Source organism: Medicago sativa, chromosome 3 (assembly GCF_051527215.1).
Source record: "Medicago sativa cultivar Bolivia chromosome 3, Bolivia_mono, whole genome shotgun sequence".
Classification (NCBI taxonomy): Eukaryota; Viridiplantae; Streptophyta; class Magnoliopsida; order Fabales; family Fabaceae; genus Medicago; species Medicago sativa.
Genome location: NC_140751.1, coordinates 53,799,118 through 53,823,116, shown reverse-complemented (window position 1 = coordinate 53,823,116; position 23,999 = coordinate 53,799,118). Strand labels below are relative to the sequence as shown.

The following is a 23,999-nucleotide window of genomic DNA, read 5'->3' as shown; positions in this document are numbered from 1 at the left end:
GGAATATATAATCCGGAATGTCCCGAGGGTAAAATTGGAAAAAAAAAATAGGGCGCGCGAGGAAAGACATAGGGTGGGAAAAGTAAATCTCTGAGTCAAATTAGGTTAAAACTTGTAGAAATCTTATCTCTTGTTTGGGCCTTAAGGCCCAATACCGAAATACCTTCTTACTTACTTTTTTAAACAAACACGTGACTTTCAAAAAGAAATACCTTGCCTTTTATTATAAATAAATAATAAATACCTTACCTTTTATTTTAGAAAAAACAGTAGTAAATGATATAAAAAATAACAAACTATTAGTAATTAACTTAGTTTGATGTTGTGATTTATAAGTTATTTTGTTTATTTGTCAAAAAAAAAAATTATTTTGTTTATGTATAGTAATTTTTATGTTTTCGTGTGTGTATGTGTAACTTTGCCCTTGAGTGGGTTCTTACGAACCGTGTTACGTTCCCCGACTTTACGTCCCTTCACCAGCCGATCGAACCTACGTAAGAACTCGTTCCTGACTACATTGCCCACCGGCCTAAGGGTCAAGCAAGGGCTTTAGGTCTCTCAAAATTTTGGATGAAAAAAAGGCCTCTAAAAAATTAATTTGGTTATAACTTATAAGTATATTATATGATAGATAAATTACTGACATTTGCATAGCTAAACTGATTACCATAAAGGTCTCAATTACTCTTGGTCATGAATTCAAATTTTGGTCTCCACAAAATTGATTTTATATGAATAGTCTATTAAAAAAATATTTTTTTTAAAGGTGCTCCCTCATGTCATGAGGGACCTATTGGCTCCCTCATGTTAGACCTCGCCCAACATTTCATATTAGGTTTCTTTCAATATGTGCACAATTAAATGGGTTTGTTGGAGGCATATATCAAAGGACAAGGCCTGGCTGCAGAGATCAGGACAAGCAACAACCTATAACTATTGAGATATTCCTATCAATAGGTACACAATTAGTGTAGAAGTATGTCCCCAAAAAAAGAAAAGTAAAAGAGACAACAAAAATCATATCAATGCTAGTACATATGCTTCGAAATATATCAATGCTAGTACACAATCAAGTAACATAAGCATTCGTGCTGGCTTGGTGGCTTCTAAAGTTTCATAGAGGTCTTCATTTCTATAATCTAGGTGATCAAATAATTCAAAATTAACCCACTTGCTTGGCCTAGTGTTATTGGCTTGGGACTTGGGAGTGTGCTCCTCCTCGAGGTCTCAGGTTCGATTTCCTCTGGTGTCAATTTGGGTGGGCTAATTTAGTTTCTTCAAAAAAAAATCAAAATTCAAATATAAGCAAATAATTATTGTTATATTGATCAAATAATTCAAAATTCAAATATAAGCAAATAATTATTGTTATATTAGATGTGTTTGAGTAGAAAGAGACATCTAATAAGAACTCGGCCCGGATATGAATCTTACTATTTTTGAGTAAATTTTTACAAAATGTTGTTTTTATTATATATTTTTTAGGGATAATAGTCACTTTGGTCTCAATGTATCAAAATTTCAAAATAGTCTTTGATTGTGCACTCTGTTATTCAAAATAGTCTATGGCACTAAAATAATCTCAACGCTGACAATAACTCTTTTCATATAAGGACTAAAATGATAATAAGTAAGTATATTGAAGGACAAATATGACAATATTAATGAAGCATTTTAACATCATGGACTATTTTGACTAATGAATTGCACAATCATTGATTGTTTTGAAATTTCTGTACATTGAGAGATTATTGTGACTCCTCATTACACATTCAAGGACCAAAATGACTATTATCCTATATATTTTATTATCATAAAATTTATTTTTACTAAAAATGACAAAAGTTAACTTTTTTTCTTTTTTTAAAGATCCATGTAAGAATCATTTGAAGAACAATTAAGTGAATAGAACTAACTTCACCTCTTGTAAAAAAAAAAAAAACTAATTTCACCTGAGTGGGTCAGAAGCAACTAAAAGCTTATAGAGTCTTCTGTCGTTTTGGGAGCCTATAGTTTATCACATTAAGTCTAGACCGTCGAGTTGGAAGTCAAAACATTTATCGTTGGGTGGCCGTCTGGTTTTGCTGAAGTTGTCATGTCATCTCTGCTTGTTTATGCTCTTTCTTTTTTCAAGGTTCCGGCATGTATCATTTCCTCTATCGAATCTATTGGAGGGGACCACATAAAAATAACATGGGTAGACTGAAATTCTGTTTGTTCGAGTAAGGAGGTTGGTGGTTTGGGGGTAAGGAGAATTAAGGAGTTTAATTATGCATTATTAGGAAAATGGTGTTGGAGGTTGTTGACTAACAGGGATAGTTTGTGGTTTAGAGTGATGTCCGCCCGTTATGGTGTGGAGGGCGGTCAGTTGTCAGATGGAGGGCGTTATGTCTCTTCTTGGTGGCGTGATATTACTACCTTACGTAGGGAGGAGTGGTTTAGAGATCATGTCAGTCGTGGGGTGGGTAATGGGAAGTTAACTTTGTTTTGGTCGGATGTCTTGGTTGGTGGAGTGGCGCTTAGGGAGCAGTTTAGCAGACTGTTCGATCTGTCGAACCTTAAGGAGGTGTATGTGTTTGATATGCGTCAGTTAGGTTGGGGAGAGGATGGTGAGGCTTGACAGTGAAGGCGGAGATTGGCTTCAAACGGAGATAACTTGTTGTTGAAGAAATGTATATATCTATTATTTATTTTTCTAGTGTCTTTATCCTTCAAAAAATGGTGTAATATCTCCAAGTCATGAACAACATAGACATTTAGATCATCAACGGTCACATTCACATTGTGGTATGTCATACAAGCAACCATAACCTTTGAATGTAAATTTTCTTCCACGTCAAAACTAGTTTAGATGATATGGATAATCCTCTTTTTAATGTTCATTGTTAGATGAATTAGATGAATTGAATCCAACGACCTCGTAATTGATCTTTTTAAAACGCTCTTCAATAGATAAAATTAAATTCTTATTACAATTTAATGCTTCTTCCCTATCAGCAATACTTTAACTTTTCAAAAGTTGTGATTTTCGCCTCCTAATCAAAAAGGAATAATTTCGCCCTATGACTTTACAAAATGTTGCAATATTTACCCCTTATCTTTAAGAAATTGTAATTTTGTCCCCTTGTGTTTTAAAAAGATAGCAATTTTGGCCTTCTGTTTTGAGACACGTGGTATCTTGTGAGCACGTTTGGCACCTTATGTCTAAGTTAGGGGGCCAAAATTGCTATTTTTTTTATGGGGGCTAAAATCACAAATTTTTAAAAGTTAAGTGACCAAAAATGCATATAAACCTATTTTAAACCAACTTCTTCAACCATTTGAGCACCCATGTCTCCCTAATGGAAGGTATCAGCTCTATCAAACTCTCCATCAACGATGGTTTTTAGTTTAGTAGAATCCACAAAATAGAGGCTTAGTATCGACTCACTTTTTTAGCAACATTACTTATTTCACACCCACCATATTCTTTTCCTCTAGCCAAATCATCATTCTTCAGAACGCGAATATATTTACTCAACATACGTTTAAGATTAAGCTTCTGACGAGGGACCACCTTATCTTGACCCACTTGAACAAGTTTACAAGAAGAAAATCTATGACTAATGTTATGACATTGCGAACAAAAAATATCATATTTTCATATCAACATTTTCAAATAAAAGCTAACATTCTCTCTCTCTCTCTCCCTCTCTCCCTCTCTCCCTCCGCTTATATTTAGTTATCTGCCTCTCTATTGATTCTTCTGTTTGGTGGCTTCTCTCTGTTGACTCTTTTATTTGGTTGCTCATCTCTTTATATGTTCTTCGGTTTGGTTTCTATTTTTCCTATTGGTTCTTCTGCTTGATTGTTTTTCTCTATTTATTTGGTTGTTCTCTACGATGGTTCATCTCTTTGACTGTTTCTTTGATCTGTTGGTTCCTAAACAAGGGTTGTTGTTCATTCTTTAGTTACTTCTCTTTATTTGTTATGATATTAGTTGGTCTAGTTTCATATTTTATTTTCGGTTAATTTGTAACAAGCTTAATGCTTATGCTTTAACTTGAACAACATTATTATAATATTAGATCGATGTTTTGGTTTTATATTATTCATTGAGTACAATTTTGTTTATTGATTGTTAAACTATCTTGATGCTTACTATTAATGTATCATATGTTTGTGGGAAGATGTTAGTCAATTTGTTATTGACCTAGTTACAACTAGGTTATCTTACTGAACTTTTAAACTAAGTTAAGGATAGTCTAAACTTTTTATATTTTATCGTATATTCTCTCGGTAATCATTATTTACACATGTTATATTATTGAAACTCTAACCTCTTGTCCTTGTTCGATTTTGTAATATCTATTGTTAACACCATTATCAATTGCCGTTTCAGAACCACTATTCGGAGTATTAGCAACCACCACACCAGAACCTAAGACATAAGCATTCATGGTTGTCACGTTGGTTCTGGCCAGCGCACCATAAGTGGTCATGTCTTTATCTCCGGAAATTGAAGCCAGTGCATTACTTAATATTATGAAATGAGTGAAAGAGGGAAAAATCTTATTGATGAATGAAGGAGTACAAGAGTATTTATACAAATGAAGCTATAGAAGAGTAACTAACTACAACTAGAACAAAAGAGATAAGAGTGAAATGTCTAACATGTCATCTAACTATGTCTCTTGTAATGCAAGCTATCTGTTTTGTTGTCATCCTTTCTCTTATCTTCTTCATTGTGTAATACCCCCCCACCCCACACACACACGCACCCAAACACACCGCAAGTCTGAGGTTGGTAGATATATAGCATCCCCAACTTGGATAGAAGAAGATTGAAAGGTTATGGAAGTAGTGACTTGGTAAAGAAAATCTGTAACTTGATATTTGGATGAAATAGGTAGTAGCTTGAATAACCCAGCTTGTAGTTTTTCTCTTACTATGTGACAGTCAATTTCAAGGTGCTTGGTACGTTCATGAAAGACTAGATTAGCAGCAATGTAAATAACACCTTGATTGTCACAATAAAGAACTGGTGCTTTGGTACATTGAGCTTCTAAATCTATGATAACGTAAAGCAGTCATTGTAATTCACAAGTAGCAGATGCAAGTGCTTTATATTCAGCTTCTGATGATGATCTAGAAACCGCAAGACGCTTCTTTGTCCTTCAAGAAATAAGTTATTTGCCAAGAAAGAAACATTGGCCAGAAATAGATCTTCTAGTATCTTTATAACCTGCCCAATCAGCATCAATGTAGCCTTGGATTTGTAAAGATGTCTGTTTCGGAAAGAATAAACCTCTTCCAAGACAACCTTTTAGATATCTTAGAACTCTCATAGCTGTAGTATGATGAGTTTTAGTAGGGTCACTCAAGAGATGGATCAATTGTTGTGTAATATAGGTGTCTCGGTTCTTGTTGTATTAGGGTAGAGTAATCTACCAATTAACCTTCTATAAGCTAGAATATCTGAGAAAGGATGAGAAGAATCATTATGCAATTTGATAGAGGGATCAAAAGGAGTGGAAACTAGTTTCGATGCAAGGAAACCTGAATAATCAAGAAGGTCAAGACAATATTTCCTCTAACATAATGAAATACCAGATTGAGAGTGAGAAACTTCAAGTCCCATGAAATATTGGAGTTGGCCCAAGTCTTTGATCTTGAAAACTTCATGAAGTGTAACACCCAGTTTTCCCAACATAAAAATTTCAAAAATAAATCAGAGTTTCTCAACGTAAACGGAATGTTACATTTCTTTTCTTAAAATCGTAAACGGAATAAATAAATATTTATCCTTCAAAAATCCAACAATGTAATATTTAAAACTTCGCAGCGGAAATATTTCAACATCTTAAATAATCTTTGGCACAAGGACCTCAACATAAAATCTCATAAAATCTTGGTTCAACAATAATTCTTGAAAAACTTTCGTATTTATAATACTAATCACTTTTCCTAAATCTATTTAGGCCCAATAACTTATTCTTCTTTCTATTCTAACCTCCAATTCTACTTACACTAATAATTATATTTCTCCACTAAATATATTCTTCCACTAATTATATAATACCCCAAATAACAAATATATTTCTACACCAGATAACATATATATTTCTACACAAAATAACAAATATATTTCTACACGAAATAACATATATATTTCCACACAAAATAACAAATATATTATACTAATAAATACCAACATATAACATAACAAAATATCACTCAAAAAATATATCAACTAAATAATAAAAAGACATCTAATCTCAATAAAATAAATAAGTAATAAAATAGGGCGTTACAACTCTACCCCCCTTAAAAGAATTTCGTCCTCGAAATTCAAAGCACAAGAGAAAAATGAATTTAATTATTACTTAAATATCTTAAACAATATATAACAAAATAGAAACTTCAAACAATACACAAAAACCACATTAAAGTTAGTCAGTTAAACATGATCACATAATAAAACATAACCATTAATTAGAAAACACAACGACAATATTCAACCGTCACACGACACAACAACTCATCTACTTGGCCGGACGGACCGACCTGCTCTGATACCAATTGTAACACCCCGTTTTTCCAACATAAAAATTTCAAAAATAAATCAGAGTTTCTCAACGTAAACGGAATGTTACATTTCTTTTCTTAAAATCATAAACGGAATAAATAAATATTTATTCTTCAAAAATCCAACAATGTAATATTTAAAACTTCGCAGCGGAAATATTTCAACATCTTAAATAATATTTGGCACAAGGGCCTCAACATAAAATCTTATAAAATCTTGGTTCAACAATAATTCTTGAAAAGCTTCCGTATTTATAATACTAATCACTCTTCCTAAATCTATTATATTCTTCCACTAATTATATAATACCCCAAATAACAAATATATTTCTACACCAGATAACATATATATTTCTACACAAAATAACAAATATATTTCTACACCAAATAACATATATAGTTCCACACAAAATAACGAATATATTTCTACACCAAATAACATATATATTTCCACACAAAATAACAAATATATTATACTAATAAATACCAACATATAACATAACAAAATATCACTCAAAAAATATATCAACTAAATTATAAAAAGACATCGAATCTCAATAAAATAAATAAGTAATAAAATAGGGCGTTACATGAAGCACGACTTTAATGGATGTAAACTCAAATAAAGTGTTGCTAGCAAGAATGACATCATCAACATAAACTAACAATAAGGTGAAAAATTTAGAGGTACTACTGATAAACAAAGAAGCATCAAAAGTTGATTGCTTATAACCATTGGAGAGGAGAATGGTGGTAAGCTTCTCATACCATTTCCTACTTGCATGCTTAAGACTATATAAGGATTTGGACAACTTGCAAGCATGATTAGGCTTTGTATGGGGAACACCTAGAGGTATAAGCATATACACATCTTCTTGCAACTCCCCATGTAAAAAGACATTATTCACATCAAGTTGATGCAAATACCAATGGTTGTTAGAAGCCAAAGTTATAATGAATCTAACTATAGTAAGCTGAGCTACAGGAGAGTAGGTATCAAAATAATCCAAACCCTCAATTTGATTGTATCCTTTGGCTACTAAATATGCTTTATACCTCTCTATGGATCCGCATGCATTGTGCTTTATCTTAAAGATCCACTTGCACCCTATAGGTTTGACTGCTGGAGGAAGATCTACTATTTTCCTAGTACAAGTTTGATCGAGAGCATTAAGTTCATTTTGCATAGATTGCTTCAAACAATCATGTCTGATAGACTCAACATAAGATCTTGGTTCAGTGTGAGTAACAATAGACAAAGAATGGGAGTTAGATAATTTTGTATGAGAAAGTAAATCAGATAATGGATATTTACAAGTAACACGATGAGTATCAAAATTATGTGAAACATGACAAATAAAATCTTGTAAGTATGATGGTGTGTTTCTAGTTTTAGCCGAGGTTTGATGAAAGTTTTAGTGTTTAGCCATGGATCAATAGATACAAATTATAGCATATCATCAGTAACAAAAGAAGGAACAAGAAATTGTGTACCTTTGAATTAGGTTGATGAAGAATAAACGTAGACAACCCCGACAACTATGAGAGGGATAACTACCCTCATTCCGTCTAGCTTTAGCTTTTCACAACACTGTTCAGAATAATTAACCGTCTAATGGGATAATATTTAAATAGCTAAACGGCTGAGGGCAGGGACCTCTCATTGGGCTTATCTAAATGGTCCAACCCATCACGGTCCATTTAGTAACAATAGCCCAATCACACATATTCATCAACTAATTAGTGCTTAACACAATAGACCATAATTTATATTATAAGATTAACTTATAGTAATTGATTATTGTCAATCCATAACTGATTAATTAAATAATTAATCCAACAAGGTTCTGATGGGTGGAGGATCAGGGACAAGAGGTGGATGAATGTCAATTGGTGCATGAGGTTAATTAGGAGCATAAAGTCCAGGTTCATCGAAAATAGGTGAGTTACTTGAGAGAGAAGGAAACTATTGCCAGTTGGATGTAGTTGGTGAAGAATTAGTATAAGGTAAGATGGATTCATGAAAGATAACATTTCTGGAAATGAATATTTATTTGGTGTTGGGATCATAGAGTACATAGCCTTTGAATCTTGACTTGTATCCCTCGAAAATTGATTTTCTACCTCTAGATTGTAATTTTGTTCTTTGAGCTTGGAGGGTTGAAGCATAGCACAAAAAACCAAAGACTTTGAATGAATTAAGTTCAGGTAGAGAATCATACAAAACATGATAATGAGATTTATTTTTGAGAATGGGAGTAAGGACTCTATTTATGAGGAAAGCTGCATGTAAGACAACATAAGACCAAAAAATGTTAGGGAGTTTGGACGTGTAAAGAAGTTCTCTAGCAACATTTAATATATGTTGATGCTTTCTTTCTACTCTACCATTTTGTTGAGGAGTCTTATCACAAGATTTTTTTTATGAATAATCCATTTTGAAGCATAAAACTCAGAAAGGAGAAATTTAGGTCCATTGTAGACCTTATGAATTTAGGTGTGATATTGTGATGATTATATATGAGTTGAATGAAGTTTTTGACATGTGAAGAGACTTTAGATTTGGTTTTAATTAGCAAGATGATTCATAGAAATCTACTGAAATCATCAACAATAGTGAGAAAATATCTATGACCATGAATGAAAGTTTTGACTATGGGACCCATATATCAAAATGCAACAATTCATACTTAGAAGAAGCAATAGAACTATAGAAGTACTCAAAGAATAAGGTAGTTTTTTTTTTGTTTAGGGAAATGACAGATATCACATATGGATTTATTATCAACATGTATATTGTGATACAAATGATGCATTTGAGACAATCTTTGATTAGAAAAATGTTCTAATCTAAAGTGCCAGATAACATTAGAAGGAATATGATAATTAAGACTACAAGTACTAGCTAAAGTAGAAGCAGAAAAAGTCTGAGAACTTGGTGTAAGAGAAGCAAGTCTCAATCTATAAAGGCCATAAAAAAGACCCCCCAAACCAATCATCTTCTGTGATTTCACATCATGTATGATACATTGGTCAGACACAAAATTGATATTCTAAGACATAAGCTTGCAAAGCTTAGATACATAAATGAGATTGACTTTAAAATGTGGTGAATATAAGACATTAGTGATGAGAAAAGAAGGTGAAAATATAGCAGTACCATCATAATGAACAAGAATGGAAGAACCATTAGGTAATGTGACATTTATAGGTTTAATTTTGTAAAATGAGTGGAGTAAATGTAAAGACAAACAAATGTGCTCATTAGCACCTGAATCAATAAGTCAATTTTGAGGCTGAACATTCAATGAACAAGAGATAACTGTGTTTATACCTAAAGAAGAAGGCATTGAAGAAGGTAAAGCAATGACATGATTGGTGCTAGCATGATTGATGGAAGATGTTGAGGGAAGTAAATATGATTGTTGAAGCAATGATAAAAGATGAACATATTGATCTTGAGTCAAACCAGTTTGAGAAATAGCAGAAGAACCCTCAATAGTAACTTGAGATTGAGAAGCAGTATCAGAATTCATTGCATTGGAAGAAGCATTTCCCTTATTACCATTGAGATAACCATGTTTTTGATAGCAATAATCAACTGTATGATTATTTTTGTGGCAAAAGGTGCAATATCTAGAATTGTTCTTGAACTGAGATGAGTCAGATAAAGGTTTGCTACTACCAGAAGGTTTTCTTGCTTTAAAAGCGTTAACCAAAATGCTTGAATCTTCAATGGAAGAAGGAGCAGTAATAACAGGGTTGTTACTCTCTTCTTGAACAACAAGAGAATATACCTTGTTAATGGAAGGAATATGATCCGTAAATAAAACTTGAGTCACAACAACTCCATAACTATCATTTAATCCAGTGAGAAATGTTATACCCTAATTTTGGACCTAAAAATAGTCGCTCAAAATGTTTTTTTTTCTGACATGTGTCTATTACTATTGAATGATTGCCAATTTGATACCCTGATATTTTACTATGTTTTAGCTGCATGTTTTACTATCTTTGTATTGAAGAAATTTTCAATTATGACTTTGTCTATGTTTTCTTGCATTTCAAGCCATCCAAAAGGTTTTCTTGCATTACAAGTCATTGGAAAGTGTTATACCCTAATTTTGGACCTAAAAATACTTGTTCAAAATTTCTTTCATCTTTGATATATGTCTATTATTCTTGAACATTTGCCAATTTGTTATTGCTTACACTGACATTTCACTCTGCTTTATCTCTCAATTTAGCTTTACAAATCTTTTTTCAACTGTGTATTTGTCCATGTTTTCTTGCATTCCAAGTCATCCAAGAATACTTTTCTTGCATTTCAAGTCATTTGAAATTGTCTCTGATCAATTGCATCTTTCTCTGCAGTTTGTTTCAATGTTATTTGCAAAATTCATGAAAAAGGGTATTTTAGTCATTTCCTGTATCCAAACTCATTTTAGTCCTTAAAAATTGTTTGAGTCTTTTCAATTGGTTTGAATAAGTCTCTATTTCAATTCTATGTCAAAATCCATTTCAAAAATTGCATTTGAAGTCATTTTGAGTCAGTGTAGCCCCTAGGGGCATTTTAGTCTTTTCATATGTTAAAACCCTGTTTAATTTCTAAAATTTGTCTCTGAGTCTTTTAATTTTGCTTTCATAAACTCTTGCTTTAATTCCATATCAAAAACCATTTCAAAATTGCATTTGAGTCGTTTTGAGTCGTTTTAGTCCCTAGGGGCATTTTGGTCATTTCACACAAAATTTTGACAGAGAGAGGTTACTTTAAAGTACCTCATTTAAGTAATTGGTCCGTTTTAGTCCGTTTTGTCATTTTTAGTCGTTTCACTTTACGTTATTTTCAAATTACATTTTTTACCAATTTTATTTTATTTTTACTTTTTCGTCCTTTTTGTCATTTTGTATTTTAGTCCATTTATTAGTCCAAATAATTTTCAGGTGCCACATGTCCCACTTCAATTGGTCCAAGGCTTACCACATCACCTATAAAGGTACAAGTCAAGGTCAAAGTCCACACTAATCATTTTTTCCACAAAAATAAACAAAAAAAAAGTCACAATTTTTTTTTCCTTTTCCTCTTCTCTCTCTAACCGTAACTAACTTTTTCTCTCATCTTCCACCACCACTCAAACCACCTCCATCACCACCCTAACAAACTTTTTCCACCTCCATCACCACCCTAACAAACTCCCTAACAACTTTCAACCACCACAATCTCCACCATAACAACTTTCAACCACCACACAAAAAAACTCCATAACCAAAACCTTCATCATCACCTTCAACTAACAACAATCATCATCATCATAATCCATCACAAACGCACAAACCACAACACTGTTTCACGAATCGAGCAACAACGCCACAACGAGTTTCGATCCGCACATAAACAGTAACGAACTCATCATCATCATTCAAACTCGGCTGAACCGAATCCAGTATCAACGGTACGGATCGAAATTACAAAAGAGGAAGACTGGGAGTGTGAAAAGAAGCGGATATGGCGAAAGAAGAACGGAGAGGAGCTGAAGCTGATGCAGGCCGAATTATGCAGGAGCAAAACGGACAGTTTTCAAGCTACAATCTCAACTGAATCAAAACACGAAGGAGAGAAAAGTGGAAGTTTCCCGTCGACACCTTTTGTTCTCCAATTTATTCACAGGTAACTGCTGCTCTTTCGTGTTAGCTCATTTGTTTGTTCTCGAAATTTGTTTGGATCTTCAAAGCATAGATCAAGGATGCATCAGTTTGATTTTGAAGAAAATAAGGTCGGATCTATGCTTTGCGTGCAAAAGGAATGCATAAAATGTAATTTGTTTTTGAATCGGAGTTTTTTTTATCTCCGGCACGGCGGCGCCGCCGGCCGACCACCGTGCCGGAAGTTGCCTTATCGCCGGAGAAGACGATGCATAAGAAGGCTCTGTTTCTTTTTAAAATTTGAGAGAGCGCGAGGTTTGGAATTGGAGTGAACAACAATAACGTTTTATACTAGATCCATGACATGACCCATGCCCATACCCAATCACCAACCCAGGTACCAAAGACCATTACTTGATTCTGCCTTCCTTTCCTTTCTCTACTCTTTTGCTGTTTATACCCCCCAGTGCTGCTGTCTGCACTCCTGCCATGCCTAAAACGTTTTAAAAAATTCCATAAAGATTCATAGTTCTTTCTTGATATTGTTGTGGTGTTTTTATGATAATCTTGTACTGAAAAACTTGATAAAAAATAATGTGCTAGTTTCTTGCGTTAATTTTGAAGTTTTTATGTCAAAAAACTTGTGAAAATTGTTTGATTTCAATTCCAATGCTTGATATGTGTTTGTGATCCATGATGTGTGACTTTGTGATATTTTTTCTACTGTTTAAATATGTATGCTACTGCATGTGAATATTTTTGTGCTTTATTTCTTGTTTTAAAAGTTTTGTGTGTGAATAAATAATGTGGAATAAGCCTAACTTTTGTCCTAAATGCTTGGCATGTTACACTCCTTTAAGTCCTCCTTGTGAAAACTGATTTGACACTCTTTGGGAACTTGTTAAAACATGAGGATTATAGGCCTTGTTCAAGCCTTGCATTGTTGATGAATCTTTAGGCCTATTTCGCACTATTTTTGCCATTTTTCGTGATATTTTTCTTGCTTTTGCTATAGTGATGTTTCCTTGCTCTTATTTCTTGATATTGTCATGTGCTACTAACTCTTTTTTGCTTCATGTTTCATACATCATAAGCATTCCATATCTCATCTCTTTCTCCACCTTAATTTCTTGCACTTTAAATTTTGCCAAGACTTAGCATGTAAAGACTTAGGGATTTAGTAATATTTTTTTCTTATGCTTTTAATTTCTTGCAAAGACCATAGAATGTATCTAGGCCAATGATGTAAAGGACAATGGACTCTAAAGATGTACACCGACACAAGCACCGACACATGCACACACCTCACTTTAGATGTATGGCTAGGATATGCATGTTTAGATGTATGTTTAGGATTAAATGTTTAGATGAATGCCTATGGTTTACACTTAAAAAAAAAATCATTTTCCAAACAAACATGAACAATATCACTCAAATCATTTTCACAATAAACCTTGGGATCAAAATCCCATTGTATTTTCCCTTTATTTTCTTAATCAAATTTCAATGAAAATTAATCATACTTGACTTTTTTCCAAAATAACTAATTAAACCTCACTTTTTTCCTCAATCTCATGCCTTTAAGGCCTCTCAATCTCCTTTCTTCAAAATCCCATTTTCAAACTTAAAATCAACCAACAAAAACAAAAACTTTTTTTGGAAGAGAACTACGGTGGATTTGATCCCTTAAAAGGGTACGTAGGCAAGGAACCAATATTCCTTCAATTCAAATAAAATAAAAATTCAAACGCTTTCTTCTCCCTCCAATTCTTCACTTAGTAAACTCTTAGGTGTAAATATCACTTTTCAAATAGCATTTAAAAATAAAGCGCGCGCGTAGAAAGTAAAGACGGTTCCTATAGGATACTATAGTCGTTATGGGTGCCTAACACCTTCCCGTAACGAAAACAACTCCCGGACCTCGATTCTCAAGGGTTTTGCTTATTTTTTACCTTCCCAAGAAAAAATGAGATATCAAAGGTTCAAAAGGTTCAAACGTAATCAATGTTTGACACCCGAAGACCAAGATAAAACAGCTGGCGACTCCGCTGGGGGCATTCGAGAGTTACGCCTAGTCTTTATTTCCACGCTTGCGCTTTCGTTTTTACTTGCTTCTTTTTGTTTTCCTATGTGAATAAATGTTTAAATTCTTGCAAACGTGTGGGGTGAGAATATCAAAAGTCCTACACCCGGGCTGAGTGAACTTAGGATTTAGGGGGGATATAATCGACAATTCATTCCGGGGGTTGCCTCGTGTTTTGGATTATGCGATCAATCCCACATAGCTGAGGCATTTTGGGGGTGATGTTGTCGGCGCGTGTTGTCGCGTTTAGGCAGTTTACTTCTAATTGTTCTATGACGCTATGAACCGTAGATAACCAAACCCATCCATGGCCATTTTCTAGGATGTAGTGCGGAGGCTAAACCGAGTGTTGTCTCGAGTTTTAGTCGTCACGCAATACTACACTCAAGTTAGACCTTCTTACGGATAATCATGGAGCGAGTGTTTGTCTCGTGACACCATGATATACGTCGGAGAGGTTGCAACTTGGGAACCTTTTTAGAACCCAGTTACTATCTCCTAAAGCTCTAGTTTCACCGGACACCGTGTCCACCAATGACTCCTTGACTTTGAATTTTAACCCACCATGTTTTCTCCGTACTTGAACATAATCATGCATACATGGATACATGCATAAACTTTTTTCCATGCATTTATCGAAGGGCTTAGACAAATTGAATTTGTAAACATTGTAGGAATGGGGAAGACTAAGTCCTACAAGTTCAAGGAAGTGGATTTGGCTAGTTTGAGAGATTTGGCACTCAAGGTCGAGGATCCGACTGGTTTCTGACAACGTTACAGGGCTTTACTTACTATTCTCCAGACTAATGTGGATGAGAAGCTTGTGCACACTCTAGTGCAATTCTATGATCAGGAGTATCAGTGCTTTACTTTTCCCGACTTTCAGTTGGTGCCTACTTTAGAGGCTTATTCTTGCTTGATGGGTCTATCTATTGCTAAGGGGGTACCTTTCTCAGGACTTGAGCATCCTCCTACTCCATTGGTTATTGCTAAAGATCTCTATCTCAAAACCACCGATGTCTCCAAGAATCTTGTCACTAAGGCACACATCCGAGGGTTCACTTCAGAGTATCTGATAGATCTCTGGCAAGTGCACCAAATACTATCGAAGTAGTAAAAATATCGATCCCACGAGGACTGTTTTTAATCTCAATAATTCAACTACGTTGTATTTTAGGATGTATAAAGGTTATTTTGATTTGCCACTAGGCAGTAGATTGGTTTGATTACATAAAAGTAACTGCTAAAAATAAATTGGTTTTTAGGAATAAGAGAGAGATGAGTTTAGGTCTTTCGAATCATCTATGTTCTCCTAATTGTTATGTTGCACCTATTCGTATGAATGATCTTCTAATCCCACGATAGTTAACAAAATAGTCCTAATCAATCCCTTGAGTTAGGACCCTCTTCTTAAACTACAACCCCTAATCCCTTAGGTGGTCTAATAATCTTTGAAGGTTTAAAGCACGTTAACCTAATATCACTAATAAACGATTATCCATTCCTAGACTAACCATGTTTATTAGAACAATTCAATAGGTCTAAGTAGAAAGCTATGGTCAGTAGTCATTCATTCTCACAAAATCATATTTATATTTGATCAGGATATAAAAAGCATTAAGAACAATTGAATTGAATAAAGACTAGAATATCATTCACAATAAATAGAGTTTCACAACATAATATCTCAATTAGGGTTACAACGAATCATCTCAGACCTAACCTCTAATGGATTTAGCTACTCATAATAGTGTTTACAAATAACATAATCATTAGAGGTAATAAAACATACACAAAGTGGTTGGAAGGTGAAGAAATCGTCCTCCTGGTCTTCCTTGCAGTTGCAAAATCGCACTTGGCTCTCTAGAATTCGTAACCCTTGTTTTTGGAATAGACTTCAGCTTAAATAGGCACAGAAATTCGCCTAAAATCATGTCACGTTTTAAGTAAATCGTGACACGTTTTTACATACAGCTGAAGAAATCGTGTCACGTTTTTGCAATCGTGACACGTTTTACCCCAACGCCGAGAGCATGTTTTTCTGGTCTGGTAAAATCGTGTCACGTTTTGGCAAATCGTGACACGTTTTTGGCGTTTTTCCAGCATCTTCAATTTTTCCTCTTTTTCGCACTTTATCATGCTCAAAATAACTATGAACTCCAATATTCTTCAGAAAATTACTTTCTTCAAAATCTTCAACTTTTCATGCTTTTCTTGCTGCTTAAGTTGCCTTGTGAACTCCAAAATGTGATGAAAATGACACTAAAAATAGCGAATAATTGACTGTCATCACAGCCCCAAACTTGAACCATTCCTTGTCCTCAAGGAATCTACTTGCAATATTGACAATTGACAGTAAAATAACAATTACCTGATCAAGCGATAGTACCCAAAAGTTCAACACCTTACTAGCTAAAGATGAGCTAGTTTGACTTGTACGCATCCACCAATTCACAACTCCACGCAAAAATATGAAAGGGTTCACACACAGTCGACATGCAATCTACATATTACCATACGCTTGAAAAGTTTCTAAACGTCAATCAAAATCAATGTCAATGCACACTTTGAGGTCTTTAAGGGTTATAACGGGGCTTAGGTGAAGGTGGGATAATATTTAGATAAGTAGGCTACACAAAATTTGAGTTAGGCATTCCTACGGAAGTTAAGCACAAAATTAAATTCATCATTCATTCACCTTATGGAACAACAATTCTTGCAAAGGTACTAGAGAACACTTGTAACTATTGGGACAATCGAGTTTAAAGTTACTCGGATTTTCAATGTTTTGTCCCTTTTTTCATTCTATTCTTTTTTTTTTTTTTTGATACACCATTTTTGTGTGTATTTTTCATGATAATGTTCTTTGTTCTCTAGTACCCCCAGCCCCAAACTTAGTTGGTTGCAAATTCCAATAGCAACCCCAAACTTAATTATTTAGCAACATTCTACAATGCCTAACTCAGAAAAGCAATATGGGACAAGTCCTAAAAGTCTCTAAGCTTGTAATGTAGTTTGTCACCGACCAAAAAGTTCTAATCCTACCGGCTCAAATTGGTTAAGAAAAGGATAGAATATAACAATTAAAATCAGGGTAGGCTTCAAAAGGCTCACAGGACCAAGCACTTTTGCCTCAGTGTGCTAATGACAAAGATCAATCAACAGTAGAGAAACAATGCAAGTTCTAGAAATGTAAAAGCATGGAACACTCTATATAAGTAAATTGGGAAAATAAAATTTGGCCATGAATCCTTACAGTTTAGATATCTGGGAGTTGTGACTACCTATCTTTAACGCCGTACACTTCGCCTTTGAAACACAAGTCACTCCTCCTTTTGAACTTTTGGAATACCACTTGAACAACTATTTGTTACTAAACTGTAAAAAGTCAACAAACAAGCAAATTCATCAATAATAAACAAGTTCAGATTCAATCACATAACAGGGGGATACAACTGAGTTATTCAAACATACTGACAATTGTCTGACTCAACAATAAAAATAAAATACCGAAAATAAAGACATAATAAAAAGGATGGGTTGTCTCCCACCAAGCGCTTTCTTTTGCGTCATTGAGCTTGACGCTTCAACCAATGTTAGGGTGGAAAATATGATAGAAAGAATATATCATCCTTCTTCTTCCTCTTGTTTGGTAGGAATTCCATGAATTTGTAGCAAAGAAGTAGATGCTCCCATGCTCTCACCGTTAAACCTTTGGAATTTAAGCTCTCCCACCGTAGAGAAGGACATGCATCCATTTGCACACGAGTGATTTCCTTAACCCCTGTTTGTTCAGACTTCAGGAAAATGTCAGCACTCCTCACTTTTGAATTTTCTTCCACCACAACATTGTGACACTCAATCTCCATCTGAACCAATTTCCTCCGAGACTCATGTGCTTTCTCAACAAGATCACCACACCGAACATCAAACTTCTCAAATGAAATTTGATTTGACACCAAGAAATCATCTAAAATATTCTGAAGTTGAGTATTGTAATCGATGTTGATTACCTCTTTCTTCCCTTCACAATCACTACCTGGTTGATTCGCCTCATAATGACCACTTCTCAAATTTAATATCGAGTCTAAATATTTTATCTTCAAAGATAGCATATACTTTTCATACTGCAAGGACCAAATCTCTTCTGTGTCATAGAGGCGTAACCTGTCTATCATAGCTGCAAAACTTGGATAAACTTTTTAGTAGCACAGTATGAGAAGAAAATAAAGAGCATAATTTTTTTTTTTTATAAATATATATACAAAAATATAAATGACAGAAATCCTAAATAAAAACAAAATTGCCAAATTGAAATGACTCAACAGTCCCCGGCAACGGCGCCAAAAACTTGATAGATCTCTGGCAAGTGCACCAAATACTATCGAAGTAGTAAAAATATCGATCCCACGAGGACTGTTTTTAATCTCAATAATTCAACTACGTTGTATTTTAGGATGTATAAAGGTTATTTTGATTTGCCACTAGGCAGTAGATTGGTTTGATTACATAAAAGTAACTGCTAAAAATAAATTGGTTTTCAGGAATAAGAGAGAGATGAGTTTAGGTCTTTCGAATCATCTATGTTCTCCTAATTGTTATGTTGCACCTATTCGTATGAATGATCTTCTAATCCCACGATAGTTAACAAAATAGTCCTAATCAATCCCTTGAGTTAGGACCCTCTTCTTAAACTACAGCCCCTAATCCCTTAGGTGGTCTAATAATCTTTGAAGGTTTAAAGCACGTTAACCTAATATCACTAATAAACGATTATCCATTCCTAGACTAACCATGTTTATTAGAACAATTCAATAGGTCTAAGTAGAAAGCTATGGTCAGTAGTCATTCATTCTCACAAAATCATATTTATATTTGATCAGGATATAAAAAGCATTAAGAACAATTGAATTGAATAAAGACTAGAATATCATTCACAATAAATAGAGTTTCACAACATAATATCTCAATTAGGGTTACAACGAATCATCTCAGACCTAACCTCTAATGGATTTAGCTACTCATAATAGTGTTTACAAATAACATAATCATTAGAGGTAATAAAACATACACAAAGTGGTTGGAAGGTGAAGAAATCGTCCTCCTGGTCTTCCTTGCAGTTGCAAAATCGCACTTGGCTCTCTAGAATTCGTAACCCTTGTTTTTGGAATAGACTTCAGCTTAAATAGGCACAGAAATTCGCCTAAAATCATGTCACGTTTTAAGTAAATCGTGACACGTTTTTACATACAGCTGAAGAAATCGTGTCACGTTTTTGCAATCGTGACACGTTTTACCCCAACGCCGAGAGCATGTTTTTCTGGTCTGGTAAAATCGTGTCACGTTTTGGCAAATCGTGACACGTTTTTGGCGTTTTTCCAGCATCTTCAATTTTTCCTCTTTTTCGCACTTTATCATGCTCAAAATAACTATGAACTCCAATATTCTTCAGAAAATTACTTTCTTCAAAATCTTCAACTTTTCATGCTTTTCTTGCTGCTTAAGTTGCCTTGTGAACTCCAAAATGTGATGAAAATGACACTAAAAATAGCGAATAATTGACTGTCATCACAGCCCCAAACTTGAACCATTCCTTGTCCTCAAGGAATCTACTTGCAATATTGACAATTGACAGTAAAATAACAATTACCTGATCAAGCGATAGTACCCAAAAGTTCAACACCTTACTAGCTAAAGATGAGCTAGTTTGACTTGTACGCATCCACCAATTCACAACTCCACGCAAAAATATGAAAGGGTTCACACACAGTCGACATGCAATCTACATATTACCATACGCTTGAAAAGTTTCTAAACGTCAATCAAAATCAATGTCAATGCACACTTTGAGGTCTTTAAGGGTTATAACCGGGCTTAGGTGAAGGTGGGATAATATTTAGATAAGTAGGCTACACAAAATTTGAGTTAGGCATTCCTACGGAAGTTAAGCACAAAATTAAATTCATCATTCATTCACCTTATGGAACAACAATTCTTGCAAAGGTACTAGAGAACACTTGTAACTATTGGGACAATCGAGTTTAAAGTTACTCGGATTTTCAATGTTTTGTCCCTTTTTTCATTCTATTCTTTTCTTTTTTTTTTGATACACCATTTTTGTGTGTATTTTTCATGATAATGTTCTTTGTTCTCTAGTACCCCCAGCCCCAAACTTAGTTGGTTGCAAATTCCAATAGCAACCCCAAACTTAATTATTTAGCAACATTCTACAATGCCTAACTCAGAAAAGCAATATGGGACAAGTCCTAAAAGTCTCTAAGCTTGTAATGTAGTTTGTCACCGACCAAAAAGTTCTAATCCTACCGGCTCAAATTGGTTAAGAAAAGGATAGAATATAACAATTAAAATCAGGGTAGGCTTCAAAAGGCTCACAGGACCAAGCACTTTTGCCTCAGTGTGCTAATGACAAAGATCAATCAACAGTAGAGAAACAATGCAAGTTCTAGAAATGTAAAAGCATGGAACACTCTATATAAGTAAATTGGGAAAATAAAATTTGGCCATGAATCCTTACAGTTTAGATATCTGGGAGTTGTGACTACCTATCTTTAACGCCGTACACTTCGCCTTTGAAACACAAGTCACTCCTCCTTTTGAACTTTTGGAATACCACTTGAACAACTATTTGTTACTAAACTGTAAAAAGTCAACAAACAAGCAAATTCATCAATAATAAACAAGTTCAGATTCAATCACATAACAGGGGGATACAACTGAGTTATTCAAACATACTGACAATTGTCTGACTCAACAATAAAAATAAAATACCGAAAATAAAGACATAATAAAAAGGATGGGTTGTCTCCCACCAAGCGCTTTCTTTTGCGTCATTGAGCTTGACGCTTCAACCAATGTTAGGGTGGAAAATATGATAGAAAGAATATATCATCCTTCTTCTTCCTCTTGTTTGGTAGGAATTCCATGAATTTGTAGCAAAGAAGTAGATGCTCCCATGCTCTCACCGTTAAACCTTTGGAATTTAAGCTCTCCCACCGTAGAGAAGGACATGCATCCATTTGCACACGAGTGATTTCCTTAACCCCTGTTTGTTCAGACTTCAGGAAAATGTCAGCACTCCTCACTTTTGAATTTTCTTCCACCACAACATTGTGACACTCAATCTCCATCTGAACCAATTTCCTCCGAGACTCATGTGCTTTCTCAACAAGATCACCACACCGAACATCAAACTTCTCAAATGAAATTTGATTTGACACCAAGAAATCATCTAAAATATTCTGAAGTTGAGTATTGTAATCGATGTTGATTACCTCTTTCTTCCCTTCACAATCACTACCTGGTTGATTCGCCTCATAATGACCACTTCTCAAATTTAATATCGAGTCTAAATATTTTATCTTCAAAGATAGCATATACTTTTCATACTGCAAGGACCAAATCTCTTCTGTGTCATAGAGGCGTAACCTGTCTATCATAGCTGCAAAACTTGGATAAACTTTTTAGTAGCACAGTATGAGAAGAAAATAAAGAGCATAATTTTTTTTTTTATAAATATATATACAAAAATATAAATGACAGAAATCCTAAATAAAAACAAAATTGCCAAATTGAAATGACTCAACAGTCCCCGGCTACGGCGCCAAAAACTTGATAGATCTCTGGCAAGTGCACCAAATACTATCGAAGTAGTAAAAATATCGATCCCACGAGGACTGTTTTTAATCTCAATAATTCAACTACGTTGTATTTTAGGATGTATAAAGGTTATTTTGATTTGCCACTAGGCAGTAGATTGGTTTGATTACATAAAAGTAACTGCTAAAAATAAATTGGTTTTCAGGAATAAGAGAGAGATGAGTTTAGGTCTTTCGAATCATCTATGTTCTCCTAATTGTTATGTTGCACCTATTCGTATGAATGATCTTCTAATCCCACGATAGTTAACAAAATAGTCCTAATCAATCCCTTGAGTTAGGACCCTCTTCTTAAACTACAGCCCCTAATCCCTTAGGTGGTCTAATAATCTTTGAAGGTTTAAAGCACGTTAACCTAATATCACTAATAAACGATTATCCATTCCTAGACTAACCATGTTTATTAGAACAATTCAATAGGTCTAAGTAGAAAGCTATGGTCAGTAGTCATTCATTCTCACAAAATCATATTTATATTTGATCAGGATATAAAAAGAATTAAGAACAATTGAATTGAATAAAGACTAGAATATCATTCACAATAAATAGAGTTTCACAACATAATATCTCAATTAGGGTTACAACGAATCATCTCAGACCTAACCTCTAATGGATTTAGCTACTCATAATAGTGTTTACAAATAACATAATCATTAGAGGTAATAAAACATACACAAAGTGGTTGGAAGGTGAAGAAATCGTCCTCCTGGTCTTCCTTGCAGTTGCAAAATCGCACTTGGCTCTCTAGAATTCGTAACCCTTGTTTTTGGAATAGACTTCAGCTTAAATAGGCACAGAAATTCGCCTAAAATCATGTCACGTTTTAAGTAAATCGTGACACGTTTTTACATACAGCTGAAGAAATCGTGTCACGTTTTTGCAATCGTGACACGTTTTACCCCAACGCCGAGAGCATGTTTTTCTGGTCTGGTAAAATCGTGTCACGTTTTGGCAAATCGTGACACGTTTTTGGCGTTTTTCCAGCATCTTCAATTTTTCCTCTTTTTCGCACTTTATCATGCTCAAAATAACTATGAACTCCAATATTCTTCAGAAAATTACTTTCTTCAAAATCTTCAACTTTTCATGCTTTTCTTGCTGCTTAAGTTGCCTTGTGAACTCCAAAATGTGATGAAAATGACACTAAAAATAGCGAATAATTGACTGTCATCACAGCCCCAAACTTGAACCATTCCTTGTCCTCAAGGAATCTACTTGCAATATTGACAATTGACAGTAAAATAACAATTACCTGATCAAGCGATAGTACCCAAAAGTTCAACACCTTACTAGCTAAAGATGAGCTAGTTTGACTTGTACGCATCCACCAATTCACAACTCCACGCAAAAATATGAAAGGGTTCACACACAGTCGACATGCAATCTACATATTACCATACGCTTGAAAAGTTTCTAAACGTCAATCAAAATCAATGTCAATGCACACTTTGAGGTCTTTAAGGGTTATAACGGGGCTTAGGTGAAGGTGGGATAATATTTAGATAAGTAGGCTACACAAAATTTGAGTTAGGCATTCCTACGGAAGTTAAGCACAAAATTAAATTCATCATTCATTCACCTTATGGAACAACAATTCTTGCAAAGGTACTAGAGAACACTTGTAACTATTGGGACAATCGAGTTTAAAGTTACTCGGATTTTCAATGTTTTGTCCCTTTTTTCATTCTATTCTTTTCTTTTTTTTTTGATACACCATTTTTGTGTGTATTTTTCATGATAATGTTCTTTGTTCTCTAGTACCCCCAGCCCCAAACTTAGTTGGTTGCAAATTCTAATAGCAACCCCAAACTTAATTATTTAGCAACATTCTACAATGCCTAACTCAGAAAAGCAATATGGGACAAGTCCTAAAAGTCTCTAAGCTTGTAATGTAGTTTGTCACCGACCAAAAAGTTCTAATCCTACCGGCTCAAATTGGTTAAGAAAAGGATAGAATATAACAATTAAAATCAGGGTAGGCTTCAAAAGGCTCACAGGACCAAGCACTTTTGCCTCAGTGTGCTAATGAC

General features: G+C 34.4%; 2 long non-coding RNA genes across 2 annotated transcripts; both read right to left on the bottom strand.

The window, feature by feature from the left end:
• Positions 1-15,808: 15,808 nt before the first annotated feature.
• LOC146938340 (uncharacterized) lies at positions 15,809-17,790 on the bottom strand. The gene is made up of 2 exons (XR_015033365.1): positions 16,494-17,790; positions 15,809-16,433 (listed from the first exon to the last, which is right to left on the bottom strand). It is a non-coding gene; the product is annotated as an uncharacterized LOC146938340 (long non-coding RNA).
• Positions 17,791-22,477: 4,687 nt separating this feature from the next.
• LOC146938339 (uncharacterized) lies at positions 22,478-23,661 on the bottom strand. Its single transcript, XR_015033364.1, has 2 exons — positions 23,051-23,661; positions 22,478-22,990 (listed from the first exon to the last, which is right to left on the bottom strand). It is a non-coding gene; the product is annotated as an uncharacterized LOC146938339 (long non-coding RNA).
• Between the last annotated feature and the right edge of the window lie 338 nt (positions 23,662-23,999).